The following is an 18,113-nucleotide window of genomic DNA, read 5'->3' as shown; positions in this document are numbered from 1 at the left end:
GCTATATATTGTCAAACAGGTTCGAACATTCAATACCAACCAATGCAAATTCTGCCAATTCCAGGCCTCATTTGATTTGAGTTCATTTAGAAAAAAACAGGATGCTTTTTTTTTTTTTTTCCTTCCCCCTCATCAAATTAAATTTAACAAGAGACCCTTGAAAAGAGGTTGTTATGATTACATTGCAAATTCGGGGTTCATTCAGTGAATCGAGCAATTAATTAGATTCCCCCCCACCCCACCACCACCACCACCACCACTCCGTTCAGATGACAATATTTGTACGAAACGTAGACGACTAATATGCATCCTTATTTTTTCTATGTGCTGGGAGCTAGTGTCGAATGTAAATGATTGTTAACTGCGCCCCACAGGGGCTTCCAGGGATGCAGGATTGCGTGCGCTTGTTTATGTGTGCCGTTACGTGTGGCGTTAATCTCCCTCTCGCCCTTCCTCTTCGCTCCCTTTTCCGTGCGCGGCTCACTCGGCCGTCTCTGTGTGAGCGCTATCTGTTGTCAGGGGCGCGGCCGCGTCCTCCAGGCTTCACTTCACACCAAGGTGGCAGTTTGTTGTTGCGCACGCAGACAATGACTTGCACTTTCCTCTCCTACCTGACCCCATGACCTGCGAGTGTCTTTTATTTGTTTTATTTCAACCCTAATAGCATAGCATATTGAAATCCTTGTGTGTTCCCAGACCCGATTCTGTCAGATTGCTGCGCCATCTCTGCCGTAAATGATGCATTGTGTTGCCGCATGCTGCGTGTATCATTTGTGATGAGTATTGATGAGTACTCACCCTCTGGGGGAATCATTTACTAGGGGTGGGGGAAGAGACGAGTTAGCTGTTCCTTAACTGAGTTTTCCAGGCCCTCTCGCAGAGCACAGTAGGAGCAAATGGGTCCAGCCGTTGTTGTTGTTTTTTTCCCTCAGCCTATGGCATATTCTTAAAATTTGACTCGGCACATGTCATTTGTCTGTTTGGCTGAGACGCCACCGTAACTCCTTCGAAGAAGGAAACCACATGACAGCAACGAGGTTGATGTCGGTCCACTCCTGAGGTCCCTGGCCACACCGAGCAGATGTTCAAAAACACTATGATGTGTTTACAAGTAAAATAGTCACAACATTTCTATCTATAGCGCCCTGCTGATAAAAATTGAGTTAGACTTGTGAATCGCAATGGCTTGAGACACTTTGTGATGTGTCGCAAGGCCGTTTTACTAGAAATTGCTCTTGTGTGGGTTCTGAATGAGGAGATTCTGAATGATGTGATTTAGCTGCTGCTCGCTGCAAGGATGGAGCAAGTCTGGTGGATAGCTAATGTGTGGCTGCTCACTGAATTGAATACATGACCACAAATGTCAAGAAATTCTAATTGGGCGGTACCATCGGTGAGTTTTCAACTTGTCAGGCTCTCAGTTAAGAGGTCATGGGTTCTTAAATGGGTTTCGTCCTTCCTGTGTGGAATTTGGATGTTCTCCTGTTGCTTGCGTGATTTTCCTCTTGGCTGGCGACCAGGCCCAAAGTCAGCAGGGATAGACTCGAATCAGTGACCTCAATAAGGTTAGAAAATGGATAGATGGAATGTCAAAGTGGAATAAAAGTTTCAGACGCCCATCTCAAGAGTGATATTTGTAATTCTTTTGAGCTTTGTCAGAGGAAATGGCAAATAGCAGCTTTAGTCTAATACCCAAATGAGTGGAAATAAAAAAAAGTCATGTTGTTTTTTTGATTTGTGAGCATGAACTTTTAGTCCATTTTAATTGATCCAACAGTAGATGAGTAGTCTTTTTTTTTTTTAACTCGGTTAAAGCATCCTGGCCCTACAATCCCACGCATGTCGCCTTCATCCACTTTAAGATTGCTACTCTTCAGCCCTATAGAAAGACTCACTCTGCGCACACAGTAAGTGCACGTCGACTTATTTGTACTTTAGCCAAGGTGGGCGCTGCAACGACCGCCGTCGCCCCATCTGCTTGAGCCGAGCTTGAAATGCAGTGCCTTTTAATGACAAAACACAATGGCTGCGAGCTATGCAGAAAAGAAGGGTGGTGCGCGTGCGTTTGCATATATGGATGCGTGCGAGGGTGGATGTGCGCCGCCGCGTGAGTGTGAATTAGAGAGGAATAAAGGGAGAGTGAGAGAGAGAAAAACATCTCGAAGGTCAGGAACAGCAGGCGGCCGTGAGGGAAAGACACGTGAGACAGAGATAGTCTTGCGTCAGCCCCACAACTTTGCTCTTTAAGTGTGTGTGTGTGTGTGTCCCGTGGGGCCAACATTTCCATCCGCATCCTACTGTGCGTTACAATGAAACCGAATTGCCGTATTACATTATAGACATAACAACGTACACATTTCAGAGCCAAGTCAGTCACTGAGCTTCAGAGAATTTTTCGACACGGCCCTTGTGACAGTGGAAGGGAAAATTACACCTCATAGCCTAAGGGGAAGAATTTGTGTGTCTTGTCGCCTGTCACAAAAGCCGAATAGGGTTTCATCAATCTGAGCAAGCGCTATCATTTACAGCTCTTGCGCTTTGTTTCTCTGTCTTTTTTTTTTTTTTTTTTTTTTTTTTCTCCCAGTGCCCTTTAAACTGGTTCCCTGTTAGATTAAGGAAGTGTTGAGATAACGCCGAAACATTTAGTACTTTGCACTTGCCTCGGAGCTACGGTTGTTAAAAAAAAAGCTGCTGGAAGCCTGTCCTCGGGATAGAGGAATCTCGATAGACGCCGCACATTCAGCTGACACATTCGCCGTTCAGTTGGGGCTTGCCCATCACGTCGTCTTTAGCTGTTCTGAAGGCACACACACACACAGTGGGGGGAAAAAAAAAGCAAGTACAAATACTTAAGTAAATTAGGTCGATTTAATTGAGGTATTTGGTATTTATGTTTCTGACACCTTATTCCTTTCTACATATAAAATAAACTTATGAATGTTCCGTCAACAATATCCTAAAATGTTGGCTATCTGTGGGCTAAGTAAATTCAAGATTTAAGAATATTAAACTCCCCAATTAGTTAGCATACTAGCCTAAATAACACGCTAACACAAAGTGATGTGATGGCTCACATGAGCTAACAAATTTAAACTAACAATCATTAAATAAGTCATTAAATTTACCATTTGATGTTAACACACTATAATGAATGTTAGGGAATACAGACAAATTGTAATGGCAAGGTTGAATCAGTACTCTTTTCCATGAGTATTTGTACTTTCACTTAAGTAGAGTGTGTGATTCCTTACAACACACGTCTCGGTCCTCACGGTCTTACTTAATAGGGTTCAGTCTACCAGGCAGACTTTTGATTAACCCCCTCTGCCAAAAAAGCTTGCACTCGCCCTGTCACTAGCACAAGAAGAGTGAGGCTGCGCTTTTCCAGACCCTTGTGCCATGAATCACTGCCTGCGCCCAGGGGGAGACTCAGTCCGCTTGGGGGCTGCCCGCCTGGACGATAATGTGCGTGGTCATGAGGGGGCCTCAATGAATTGGGGCCCAGACAAAACCAGGGAAACAAACCCAAGCTGTCACAGAGAGGGCGACAACAAGAGGTCTGTGTGTGTGTGTGTCGGTGTCGGTGTCGGTGTGCTTTTTATAGTTCATGCTGGGATGTCGAGCCTGCAATCCAGTTGTGTGGGTATCGTCATACAGCAACTTTGTCTCTTTACAGTTGATTGGAATTTGAGGCACTTGGACTGAGCTTGAATGTATTATTTATTTTTCACTTTTTTTCCCCCCAACCTCAACTGTGGTATTCTTGTTTGCAAGTGGAACTTCAAGTGTGTCGATTCAAAACATTTGCCCCCTATATGAAACAATGAAAAATAGGAACAATTTGTTGCGCTTGAAAAGTCGCTCTTTATGTAAGAAAGTTTGTTAAAGATTGTATTGAACTGTATGATTTGGTTTTGACATCGATGGTAGTTTTGGGATAAAAAAAAAAATAAATGAACAAGGCATTCAATTTTGCTGGAAAATTTTGGTAATCAAGGCGGGTCATCACTTTGGCCCGATGCACACCAAGCGTTGCCATGACTGAGCTGAACAGTTGCCAACAAATTACAACCAGCAACTCAACACGTGCACGCCCTGGCACACGTAACCGACTCGCTGCAATAAAAAAAACTGACCGATGATTTTCTTATCTGGCTGCAGTATTTTGAGCCGCCGCACATACTCTTCTGTAATTTTTTTTTTTTTATTGAAATGTAACCAACATAATGAATTTCAAGAATCATATTGCACTGGCCTTTCCAGCTATATTATAATTCAAAAGGAGAAAATTAGTGAGGAGAGAATGGATAATATATATATTGTGAAATCCTACTAAATGGAGGTCTGAGCATATTGCAATAATATGCCTTTGTTTTTAAGATTGCAGGGACAATCCAATTTAGAGCGATTGTTTAATGTTAATGAAACTAGCTGCTGGTTTTTATTTAAAAACGTATCATCTCATTTTGTGTGAGGTTAGGCCATTTAATACATCTGGTTAAAAACATTTGCTGACTGTTAACTCCCAATTGAAGATTATCATGCTGGCTTTTTGCCTTTAATGGATGAATCCCTACTGCTTGAGTGTTTTAGCGCCTATACAAATATGTTCTCTATGTCGTGTGTGTGTGTGTGTGTGTGTTTGTGCATATGGTACATGCAAGGTTTGCTGTGTTGTGGCTGATCATTAAGCAGACCGCACACAGTCATTCTTTTTGTCACGCACACACAAACACGCACACACACATGCACACACACACACCTCTTGCAGCTGTTGCTCTCTTTCGGTTTATTGAGGCTATCTTTTGCATTTATGACCAAACCGCATCTCCTCAACACTTTATTCTTTGCTTGGCCTCTTCAGCCGCCCCCGTTGCTCAACATCCTACACTTGGGAACCTGGCTTACCGGCATGCTAGTTGCTGGGAAGCGTTTACCCCTACGAGGCCCGCGAGTCCCCAGGCCCGTTGGCCAGGCCAGGTTGTAACCTGGATACAGCTGCAGTCCAGAGGCACCATTAGCAGTGCCAGGAGGCCCCTAGCTCTCATTACAGTATTTGTGCAGTCACACTTCTGTAGGGAAACTAGCCAGGACGCGCAGCCTCGGGTAAAGCATTGCCAGCTCCATTTGGACTCGTGTGGGACCAAATGAGGTTTCATCGAAAGATATTTATTCATCATTAAACACAGGCGGCTTTGGTTGAATGTCACTATTTGCTGGGTTTTGATTTGCTTTTTTGTCGAGTATGTGTGAGTCTGCACGCGATCGGGATTGGGAGTTGCGTGTATTTGTGTGCTCTCAGAGGCCCGTTTCAGCTCTCTGGTGTGGTGTGCAGATGGCTGCGCAGGGGCGTCCTGAATGAGATATCCCCTTTCCTCTCCTCTTTTGCATCCTCCTCCTCTCCTGAGTTACATCCCTGCCTTGCGTCCTGTCCTCTCTTTCATCGCCACATCTGCTGAGGGCCATCTTGGGCAGTGGAGCCTTTTTCAGCGCTCTCCCCCCCCCCCCCCCCTCTTACTTACGTGCCTCTTAGAGCTCTGTGTTGCACCCGTGGCACACAGTGGCTTCGGAATGAAATGTCTCTTAACCGAGCCATGTGCCCCGGAGCTACGGTAATTGCAGGTGAAATTCAGCTTCCTCTTTAAAATGCCATCTCTCATTTCCAGTTACCAGCCCCCCCCCCCCCGCCCTCTGTATTTTGCTCCCCCCTCCCTGCTTGCACGTCTCCCGCTCTCTCTCCCCCCTCTGGCTGTCTTTCAGAGGCGTGTGAATCCCTCAGCCCCTGTCGCGTCTCTGCCCCAGCAGACACTCCCACAATGCACAGCGAGATGGTTGCACAGCGATATCTGCCACGGCGGTTGCTTGGACACACTTAACGTGTATGAGTGAGCAAGTCAAATATAGTATTTATGAAAAAGGCTTGGCTGTTGCAACGACAAAGAGCACATTGCGGAAAATGAGTGCTAACATTACAGCTGGACAAACTGAAATGAACGATGCCCGTTTGTAATTGACAATTACCACACTGCTCTTAATAATCCTTTGGGATCCAAAAGCGGCCATTTGGGTCCACCTCTTTTCCTGTGTTAAAGCAAATGTAATGAAACTCCCCATGAAACCTGCATTTACTGGAGTGAATCGTACAAATGACCGAAATGCCCACAGGCATCAGTGCACTGCAAGGAACACATGAGATAGCCCGCAGGCCTGTTCTAAAAATAGCCCACTGGTGATGCAGTGGATATTGTGATTGACAAGGAATGTTGCAGACTTGATCATTCGAAAGAAGAAAAGATTTGCGAGGATAGAAAAATAGTTTGTTTCCCATCAAATCATTGTTGAAAATAATCACTATGGCCAGTGTCCTCATTTAGATGAATATCATTGATGATTAATAATAGCAAATTTGCTGTTTTTGCATCTAACCGGTAGCACTCTGTTTGAAAAAGGACTGTGACCCCTGGCCTACATTCAACACTTGAACCTTTTGTACCTGGTTCTATCAATTATTTTGTTTTTTTAGTCCTATTTTAAGATGATTTTATTTCTGACTGCTGGCTCTGTTGATTTTTATTTAATTAAGAAAGTCAAATATTAATTTCTGATGTTGTTTTACTTTTTTTGTATTGTGCAAACTAGCATTCAAAGGATTCAGAAATAAAACGGAATAGATATATAAGTGGTGTTTGTTAAAAACGTTATTTTGCATTTCAAGTTGAATGGCCACAAACACAAAGGCGCTTTATAACAATCACAATACATATTGTTATCAGATAGTACTAGTCAAACCTGAGCATTATTATAATTAAAAAAGCAAGAATCTGTGGTGCTTAATATTGTCACTTATTACTTTAGTCCGGACGCCGTCATTGTTCATTGCGAGGAATAGAGGGGAAAAGAAAAAAAGCAGCAGTGTGTCTTTAGAGGAGTGTGTGCAGCATATACAGCGTCAGCAAGGCGTGATCTGTGTGGAGGTGACATGAAGGTGAACACGGCTTGCAGAATGCTCTCCCGACTCAGGAGGCAGCAAATGGCTCTGTGGCAGATGGAGTCTTTGTCAGCGAAGAAAAATGGCAGTTCAAGAGCATCACAGGGACCCTCATATGCACCCATTCCTTTTGCACTATAATGCATCCCAGTCTGTCACACATTCATGCATAGATACATGCATTACACTTACATTCATACAAATGCACATATTGACACACATATCTGCTCCTCCTTGGCGAGCTGGGCTGGCGGGCGGTGACCTTCCCTGCTCGAAGGGTTCTTTGGCTGTTTGATCAATTATCCCTCTCCCATTGTTTACAGGGAAGCAGAAGTGGAGAGAAGGCTCAAAATGGCCACTGTCAGGTGGAGGGATCCATTTCCCTGCCAGGGTGGGGAGGAGGGGAGAAAAAAGGGAGAGACAAGAGACCGGAGCTGTAAAGTGTCTTCGCAGGCAAAGGGAGGAGCAGCGAGAATGGGATGACATTACAGACAAGGCGCAGTTTGGTTGAACCCGAGTTACCGTTTACAATACTCATTAGAGGCAAAAATGATTGACGTGTGTATTTCAAACTTTAATAACCGTGGTTGTTGTTTTGAGTCAGTATGTCAATTTAGGAAGGACTTCGATGTTACTGTATGTAGAGCTTAGCTAAGCTACTTACATGACTGATGTCATGCGTGCTGTGATTGCATCTTTTCCATCAACATCTGAAATCCTGGCACCCTCATTCTGGATGTTGCCAATGTCAGAATTGTCTAACAGCTTGACGTGTGCAGCAAAAGCAAATATAACGCTCCACCATCTCAATGCTAAATACCAATGTAAAATGACCTTTTGTGCATTTTAATTAGAAAAGAATATTTGATGCAGTTTATTTATAGTATATATTTATTTATTTTTTCTATAATTTGTGTGCAACACTGTTAACAGCTGCAGTTTTTGTAGTACAGTACTATTATGCGCTTGCATGTGGGCAAGGAGAGCCACAGTTTTGGCGATTATTGAATGGAACCAACCTATTTGAAATCAAAACATGCAATTACATGTAGTGACTGGAATGGATTCATCTCATTTCAGTTCATTCTGATTGGCACAATTGATTTATGACACCAATTTGATGTCATATTGTCACCAAAATATCACCAATGCCTACAATGCAGCAAAGTCAGCACTGCATCTACACCTACTATTTTGAAACATTGAGACGTGAAGATGGGGGTACATATTCTAAAGGTCAGGTGGCATGGAGAGAAAAATAAGGGGGAACAAATGATGCACTAAGCGAATGACACTCGGAGGTCCTGCTTTAATATGTATGTATCTCAGGTTGATGGCTGATTTCATTAGCGTCTCTCATTGTTATTCATAGATTGTCCTCCTGCAGCAAAATGAATATTGTATTCACACACACGCGCACACGCACACATACACACACACTCTTCAATAAACACACAACAATGGCATTTTCCAGGGAATACAGTCTGTGGATCTTGTAGAAGGCGCAAAGAAAAGGCTGATGTTACCGCAGGCTGTTATCTGTGCGGGCTATAATTAAAACAATTTACAGCCCTGTCATTTTAACACAGCTTTTTGGCGCGACTGCGGACAATTCTTGTCAGGTTGTGAGGATTTAGCGCTCCTTGTTGATATTACGGAGAATTATTTTCAGAGAAAGGTTACCTTTGTTTGAGTGACAGGAGCAGAATAAGCTATGTTGTGTAGAAGGCTTTAGATTACGTCACTTCAAGTGACCCAAATCTGTGTGTGTTTGTGCGTGCCTGTGTGTGTGTGCACGTGAGGAGGTCTTGAGCGCATGGTCATTAGCAATCATTGGGTTTACGAGGCTGGGTGCACATTGAGTAGTGGTAGCTAAACTATGGCCCGGGGCCCATTTGAGGCCCACCGTCAAATTTTAGTAGCCTGCAGCAAATTCTTAAAATAACATTTGGGGAAAAAAAAAGAATGGGAGGCAAATATGAAAACTAATAGTTTAATAGATATCATTCCTGTGGTGCGGAAATCCCGTTTGTTAAAATATGGTGGGTTCCATAGAGTTTCACCAATTGATATCAATGTTCTTTGCACATCATTATTTTTTCGGACCCAATTTGAAGTACACTAAAAACTATCTTGGCAACACATCTATTAACGTTCATGGAAGCTTAAAAGGATCCTTACTTCAACACTTCCTCATTCTGTGGAAGCCTTGCAGTATTAGGCCTACTCAAGATTGAAAATCTGGAATTTTTTAAGACATCAAGTGAGAATATAGATACATATCTGGCAAATGCACAGCTTAGTAGTCGAGTTTTTTTTTTTTAAATTATGTCGCATATAACTCCTAGATCTTTGAAAAAGACTTTGAAGTCATTTGCTTTTGTGAAGTACTATAATATAAAGCCTATTTGCTTTGTCAAGGGAGGCGCCACAAGCGCACACTTTGATGTGCAAAATTTTCTTTTAATCATCGATAGTGTGATTGAACATGATTTTTGGGTGCAAGTGTGTTAATGACACAATACAGGTTTGAACAATGCGGTGTTTGGTAAGTCAAGCAAGGTGGCGTTCTTTTGTTTTCCTGAAAAGTAAAGATTTTGTTGATGTGAGGATTCCATCTGACAGTGATGACAAAGAAAGGCAGAAAGAAACTTTTTTTGACATTTTCTTCGAACGGTACATACGTTAAGGTCATTCAGTTTGCAATGTCGGATTTGTGAACATACCATTGTTGAAAGACCAACAAGTAAATTGTTTTTGTTCTGAATGTGGATCCCATCTGTACTTTAGTACTAGTATAGACATTTTATAAACAATATCTAATTGCTTAGATGAACAAGTTTTGGCCTGTTTTCAAAATTGGCCCTTGCATAATTAAATGTATCTATGTATTTGGAAAAAAAAAAAATGGATGGACACTCCTGACAAAAGAGTGCAGTGCATATGACGAGCACATGAAGAATGCCTGACTGCCTCTCCTTCCTTCAAGATGATTCTGTTTCAAGCAGGAATTCCAGTCCTTAGTGGGACATGAGCAAATGTTCTCAAGAGAGATATTAATAGCTATTGTGGGTGGAAAATAGAAAAATTAAGGATTTTTTTTTTTCCATATGTTTTACATGGAAAGTGTCCAGGTGGATTATTATCTCTTGGCCTCGTGTTTTTGAAGCAGCTCAAATCCTCAAGGCGTTAGCCTTGTTAGTAACGCAACACGCTAACACTCCAAATGCCTGTCTGAAGTACAACAGGCCGTTACTGATTAACGCATCTGATCCCAGCCCAGTAGAAGGCAGATTTTAATTCCTTGTATGAAGGTTGTTGGTTTGAAACATAACACACGTTTCTCGCAGGCGAACGAGACATGTTTGTCATTTGAGAAACAATGTTGGCTTGTCTTCTCATATTTCACACTTGGTTTCATCCCCTTAACCGCAAGTGCTCAGCCTGGACATGCTGCCTGACCTCTTGAGTCATGGATGTTGACGTCATCACAAGGGTGTGCTTCATTTTGCCCACTTTTATTTCAAACATGCAGTACAGAAAACTGAAAGAAATACAAAATCTACAGTTTCAAAGTGCAGAAGATACTGATAAAGATGTTACAAATGGTCAAATAGGCTTATTGTATCCCGCGGATGGTTGAAAAGTAGTAGTAGTAGTAAAACGTTTTTTTTTTAAGATTCTTAGCCCTTCACTATGATTATAAATGATCAATTATTTAATTGTGAAACCTTCTGGCAAATGATGAATTATTTAATTGCCAAACCTTCTGGCATGTGCAACCTTGGGCAGTTTAATAGACACAATCAAAGACGTTTCACGCCTGTAAGTGAATCTGTGAGCTTTAATAATTTTTTTTCACAGACATTTTGATAACATGTGTTGCTACTCTTTGTTAATATAACCGTTGCTTGAAGTGTTATAACACCACCACATAAATGCTATTCACTAGCTCGTTTATGCCATTTTGCATTTTGTGTTAGCATTAAGATTGTGGCAAAGTTTTGTACCGTACCAGAGCTCAAATTCTAAGACACCGGATAGATGATGAAGAAACTCCTTTTCAACGCGTTCAAAATTTCATTTTGATTTCAACCAAGTCAACAAAACTGTTGTAAACGTCATGCTCTTTACTTTTTGAAGCTTTATTAAGTTAGGGACAAACCCACATGGCTTTGTGCTTTGGAAAGACAATGGAAAGCAGTCACATGTATGCACAGTTTTCACTGTTTCGCGACACACAACACACGCAAAAGTGGTGTGACAGGATGTCACATATTTGGAGTTTCACAGCAAGCTGGCATTCCAAGACAGCAAAGAAAGGAGATAATGTCAGTGAGCTAGCTGCTGGTTAACTCCCTGCTTCATCCTGTTCCTGGGCCACAAAGCGTGAAGGGTGTGTTGTTTTTTTTGACACAAACAGAGCCCACACTTGCGTCTCATACACACACACATGCACAAAGATCACATTGCTTCTCCCAGCCTGTTAGACGACAAAAGCTAAAAAAACTGAATTGACAAAAGACAGCCATCGACTTTTCATTTTGGAAGCAGGAAGTGGGCCACACTGAGTGACAGGATGTAGAGTGATGTCACATGCTTGGATTATGCGCTTGAAGGTCATAGGATAAACATTTATTTTTCTCCCTCTGTATTTAAATGTACAACACATCTGAAAAGGGCCTTTGTCTTTTTCATAAGATGGTTGGGCTATATTTAAAAAAAAAAAAATCCTAAAATTAATATAGTCAGCAGCAGGGGGGAAAAAAGCACTTCCTCTTAAAAACCACCCACACTGCTTTTCCGCCTTGTTGCGACTTGTTTGTCTGTCATTGGAGGATTTTGTCTTCTTCCAGAAAAATTGCTCTCCTAGCTCCTCACCTCAGGAAGAGGTGAAGCTGCACACCCAAAATACTCAGAAAATGAGTGGAAATCTTCTGCTCTCATTATAATGTGGACTTTCTCTCCATGTTCAGGCGCACGCATGCATGCACGGCATTGTCATCTCTTCCACGGGTGTGTTGTCACATGCAGCTGTTTGCTCTCCACACTGTCTACTGTGACCCGAGTTATTGGAAATGGGCCAGTATGGAGTTTCTCTGATTTATTCCTAACATCTGTCTTTGGCAGGTGTGTGGAACCACAGGCTCTTCTGTCTGAGCCTATGATGTGCTTATCAGTACAGAGAGTATGTGTGTGTTTACAGGATGTGTGTTTGCGTTTGAGCAAAACAACAATGAGAGAGTGCAACCCCCCCCCCCCCCCCCCCCCCTGGATGGGACCAGTCATATTTGAGCCCTGTGTAATCTAAGACAACATGTGTGAACAGACAGACCCTAAGCAGTGGTTTTAGGTCCGACTTCCTCCAAGGCACTGACTCGGAGAGACGTGGCCATCGGTAAGCAGGCCGAGACGGCTTCAATTTCAGTCTTACCGCTCACAAGTGAATGCCCACTTTGAGACGGTTACTCTTTACCGGTTTTGAATCTTCCTTTTAGAAATGGAACAACAGGAGGGGTCGGTGTAGTGAGTCAATCATCCACTAGGGAAGTGTGGCCATCCTAAAAACGGGACAAGTTGATCCAGTGGGTGTTGTTCCACTTGAAAGTCTGCAATATTGTTGCACCAATTACATTCCCAGTTGACTGTGTGTAATTCCACCTGTCGGAGTGTGATTGCAGCGCAGCAATGTCAAGACTGAGCTCGACTTAAGTCAACAATTCAGGCTCACCCCGTGACCCCGGTTTTTTAAGACTTTTCCACAATCTGACGTTGCCTGTATATAAAAGACTTTCTCCAAAGGCACCACTAGTAAACAAACTTTCATGTCACATAAAAAAGTATTTTTTGCCCTATTTTCTACTATTGTAGATTAAATATGTCAGTCGAAAAGATTTGTTTCAAAAGGAGACAAAATGCCCGGCGTGATTTAAATTTCGCCAGTTATGTTGATTCAAAAATAGATGGGGTGGAAATCAAGACACGTTAAGATGATCATTTAGGCATTTGCTAAGTGTCTTTTATGTTGCCTGGATTAATGGCACAGATGTGGCAAAGTGGGTAAAATTGTGTGGAGCGGATGTTAACAACTAGTTTAGCCATAATGTTTTGCTCGTGTACAGATAACTAAAGCAAACATTTTGTCGATGGACTTGAACTGCCTATAAACATCAATAGACAATCTTGCCATATTTTCTGTTCACCCTCAGGTTGTGGTTAGTGCTGTGTAATCTCTATAACATTTTATATCTCAGTATACATAATTTTATTTTATATTCTGACAACAATATTTAATCTTGTCTTTTAGCTATTTATTAATAAAACATTGTTTATAGAAAATGCAATAAAATGCAGTAGTAGCACAAGTTTTAAGTAATGTACCATACTTCTCGGATCATTAGGTGCACCCGATTATTAATGAACTATACAGTATTCATACATTTTATTTGTGAAACATTGTATGTCAAATAGTTCATTATAATTATACCCTGTTTATGTGATAGATTGGGCTCAACGCTACAACCATGATGCTCGCAAATGTGGCAAACTTTTGAATGTGTGCCGGTAAAGATTTCAACCGGTCACAAAGTTCATCATCTCTGTTATATGACCAATCAACCAACTTGTTACAGCCGTTGCATTCGTGTTGCATTTGATTGATCTAAAATCTATTCGTCATGCCTGGAGAGTGAGGCACGATGATGGCATCTTCGAAAGGCAGCTGTCGTTGGGTTACCATTTGCAGATACGACTACATTAGCATTCCAACGGTGCTAACACAATAACCCTCTCAGCAAAGCTACTGTATAAATAACGGGTAATGTTGTAAGCTAGACGTTGTGGTAATATCGAGCATCGTTTATACCGCTGATTTATTGATTAACCTTTTGGGGAAATTGGAAAGAATCGACACATTATGGGATTTATCTGGTGACACAACCACAAATAATATGTTTTTAATCATGATTTTGGTTGAGTTCAGCAGTAGCGAATCCTATTTCTGCCACCACCAGCATGTATCCTGCCATCTATTGTTTTCAAACATTATGAAATGGCCTATCTGTAATCGCGCAAGGGATGTGTGCCGACACAGGAAATGGGGCCATGTCACTGGCAAAAAGAAAAAGATCTCTATTCTGTGGATATTCAGCACAGCATTTGGAAGAAGCCTATCGCTGCTGACATAGTCAGTCTTTTAAAGGCACAGCTGGACGTTTGAAATGGCCTTCTACATTTGGACCCAGGGGGAGCAAAATTACCCTGGATAGAGGATCAGAGAGGTGAAACCAGAGAATAGCAGAGTGCTGTTTCCAATGACATACATTTTGTATTCATTTACTGCAATACTTCGTCATACATTCCCGTACACCGTATCATTGGTAAGTGTAGTGAAGGAAGTGTCAAGATCATTTCCTAATGCGTAAGTGATGATGGCAAAATGGGCAGCCAAAGTGTTAAAAATTGAGCAATTTTACACTAACAAAAAATACCACTTTTGAACAAAATTTCCTCTTACCATTCTGTCACTGGAGCTCCACCAAACATCTTAAATCCCCCTCGTAAGCCTCAGATGAAGTATGTAATTCAATTTTTATGCTATGGTTACGCAGATTGTATACAAAACAACTATTCATTGTGTAGTAAAACTAACATTTGAGGGTCCTCAAGCAGGCTGCTTTATTATTCCATACTTTTTGGTAAAATTCCCCCTACAAAATTTTGAAAACACATTTCTTAATTGCGCCTAATAGAACGTGATGTAGAGCTGTGATGGTTATTTATTTTTCATTTATTCGTTTATTAAAGGACCCAGGAAGACTTGTTACAAAAGTATTACATTTTTTTTACAAATTGCTGCCCTAAATCAGCTGGAATATGCTCCAGCACGGCCGTGACCCTTATGAGGATAAAGCTATTTGGATAATGGATAGATTTTTCTTTTGTAAATTGTAAGTAACAGAGGTAACTGCAGCAGCTCAAAGCAACTAACTGATTGTGACCTGATTATCATAATTGCATGTTGAATTGGCATGTTGCCTTACTTTATTGCACAACTAATTGTTTGCAAAGGAAAGTATTTTATCTGGATGAGACACTGTTGAATACTTTCCAGTTCAGATTTCAAGTGATGCGTAACAAACACGTGAAATATCTTGCACGTTGGATGCCAAAATCTCATAAATGCATCTGAAAAGGTTCTGACGCATTGAATCATTTCATTATAAGTCACTTTACAGGATTTTAGTTTTTCGTTTGGGAAAAAGCAGTGACATTTTGGTATTGATTCAACGGGTGCCCCCTTTGACCTGTTGAGAGCCGTATTGTACGAGGAGAAGGTGGACTTTATTTGTCTGAAATGATCTACTCAGTCCATCTTGAAAGCTTGAAAATGTTTTGTCTATCATAGTTAGTTTGCGCACAGTAAACTGTGATATTTCATTATCAAACCCACACAAACGCAACGTTTTTGGCTGCTCTGTGTGATTCTGGTGTAATACGGATGTAAATAATTGCCTGATATTGCAGTTCGTGAATGCGTGCGTGGGCAAGCACACACACACACACACACACACACACACACACGTGTGATTTTTGTAACAGCGCAAAGATGTCCCCAGGGGTTCTTTTCCCCCCTTTTCTCATTACAAATGCTAATGTCACATTAATGAAATCGGCTTAGTTGAAGTTTATAGCGTAGCCTACACTGAGAGATTTGGCCTTGACACTTCCCACATATTTCAAGTTGAATCATATTTCTTCCCGTGGGCATACTATTCTGGGTTCCTCCAAAGAGTGAAACTTTGGGAGGAAAAGTTTTGAGTGCCAGGATTTTTCGTCATCGTTGCCGATTGAGGCTACAGACTGACATCTGCTCAAAAGACAACAGTTAGCCTTTTTTACTGTAGTAATGGCCTCAGTAAGGATTGGCTAATGTAAACATCGTGTTAATGTGGTTTTTCGAGTCGCTAGCTTGTTAATCATTGCTCAACACTGCGCCTGACAGGCACAACAACATGCCAGGGAATTAATCACAGATATGAATGATTGATTTTATGCAGATAACATAATAAGCAGCTATGTTTGGATACCATTACATTACATGTTTGTAGAAGGGTAAATTTAAATATCCACAAGTCAAGTTGGGGTTATGCACCATTTTAAAACTCATAAATATGTCAGGAGGGGTTGACTTTATTGCTGATTCATAGAAGGTCTCCTTGAAGTAGTTGTTCCCACAGAGCAGAGAGAAGTATATTCTCCATGTGTCAGTATATTCTACATGTGTACTAATGGTTGAAACTCTTGTCAATGCTAAGTATCCTGAGTATAGTTGTGGCATTTTTGCATGCCTTAGCATTAAGCTAGCAGATCTTTTGTTAGTCAAATTAGTTTAGGTCAACATTTTTAAATATGCACTGATTTATTACAATTACATTTTTCAGTTTTACAGTAAACTAGTAATGGGAGTGATCCAATCGATTTTAGCTTCTTAAGAGATGATAACCATGTTTCATGGTATTTTTAAATTATGGTTCGATATTGTAAATAGAACTGTTTTCTACTTTTAGGTTAAATCTAATGCAATATGTAGTACGTTAAGTTAACGACTGAAAGAAAGAAAAGTATTCTTTTGTTTTAATTGTTATTAGTAAGTCAGTGCCCAAACACTGGTGATCTATTTCTAGAACAGCTACTAACTAGTCATATCGGCTGGCACCATATGATTTCTTTTTTGACCACAAAATGTGTAATGGACATAGCAAAAAGGATCTTTTTTTTTTTTTTATTCCTAAAATGTCAAAGTCCGAACATAAACGTTTACATTTACAAAAACAAAAAATATACCGAAATAATGATTTCATTAAGTTGTGTTGTAATCGAAAGTTTAGATAAAATCGTCCATAAATAATAAGTTGAGACATTTCTTCAAGCTTAAATATAAATGAACTAAAGTGTTAAACACAAATAAACTGTCAAGGCAGGGATTATTTGGAGTCATATGTCAGAGGGAACCCATGTACCACCAGTCGTATTAATAACGTGGAACGTATCATACCCCCAGGATAACCATGAGGGTTTACCGCCCCAAAATGACACAAAGCATTCCCTCGATGAACTCATCAAACCCTTCTATTGTTTGGTCTTTTCCACCTGTGTATTTGGTTGCATGTCTACGCTCTTGCCTTGCTCCACTTTGTCAATTTTTTTAAAAAACACTTAGACTCTAAAAGCTTCAACAAAGACCGATAAAAGATTGCTCCATGCAATTAAAAGCCAATTTGGTAAAAGTGATTATGTTATGCTAATCATGGGAGATAATATCATGAAATTCATTGTGGTAGAGGGAGGTAGATAGAGCGTGTGTGTGCAAAGAGAGAAGTGACAGTCCAGCCGCCATTACAAGCTGCTGATTTCGCTCTGCAATGTCAGAGCGCCTCTCCCTGAGCAAGACACTGAAAAATGGCAGCGCTGTGATGTGCTGGCACCCTCACCTGCTCGCGCCATGTGTACCCCTCTCGGTCTCTTTCTCTCTGGTTCTCGCTCCGTGTGTGTGTGTGTGTGTGTGTGTGTGTGTGTGTGTGTGTACATGCTGGCCTCCCTCCCATGTTGCAGTGAAGCGTAACAGTGTGGCTGACTGCCCGCTGCTCCCTCTCCCCGATCTCTGTCAATACAACATGATTCTTTTCCAACCAGTCTTTAAACATTAAGTACTATTTCTATCTGTGCAGACTTATAATAGTTCCAATTCACCATGACCGTTACACGTTATCAATCAGAAAAATGGCAAATTTTCTCAGATGGTAGTGGTAATAATTTATATTATTTTGATCAATCAAGAAATTGAAGAAATCAGAAGGAGATAAACTATTGACCCTGGGCTTGGACCCCTATTGCAACCACATGTACCCCTCTGTTGATTTTTTTTTTTTTTTTTTAATAAAAAGATCTACTTTTGGAATTGGACAGATGCCAGATATGGTTTAATGTATTTAGATTTTCTTTCTCGTGGCAATTATGAGGCATAAAAATTCTCAGATGTTTGTGAAGTTTTATTTGATTAAATTGATACTTTGGATTAAATGTATTGAGTATGAAATAAAAACGAGATCTTTTATTATTTTTT

The 18,113-nt window shown here is 41.0% G+C and overlaps 1 protein-coding gene across 6 annotated transcripts in view; it reads left to right on the top strand.

The window, feature by feature from the left end:
* baz2ba (bromodomain adjacent to zinc finger domain, 2Ba) overlaps positions 1–18,113 on the top strand; it is a 77,506-nt gene that overhangs the window by 13,782 nt on the left and 45,611 nt on the right. The gene's annotated exons all lie outside the window — the stretch shown is intronic.

Source organism: Syngnathus leptorhynchus, chromosome 3, assembly GCF_054491065.1.
Source record: "Syngnathus leptorhynchus isolate UIUO chromosome 3, UIUO_Slep, whole genome shotgun sequence".
NCBI lineage: Eukaryota > Metazoa > Chordata > Actinopteri > Syngnathiformes > Syngnathidae > Syngnathus > Syngnathus leptorhynchus.
The sequence above is the reverse complement of the archived record's forward strand: the minus strand, read 5'-3'. Positions and strand labels throughout refer to the sequence as shown.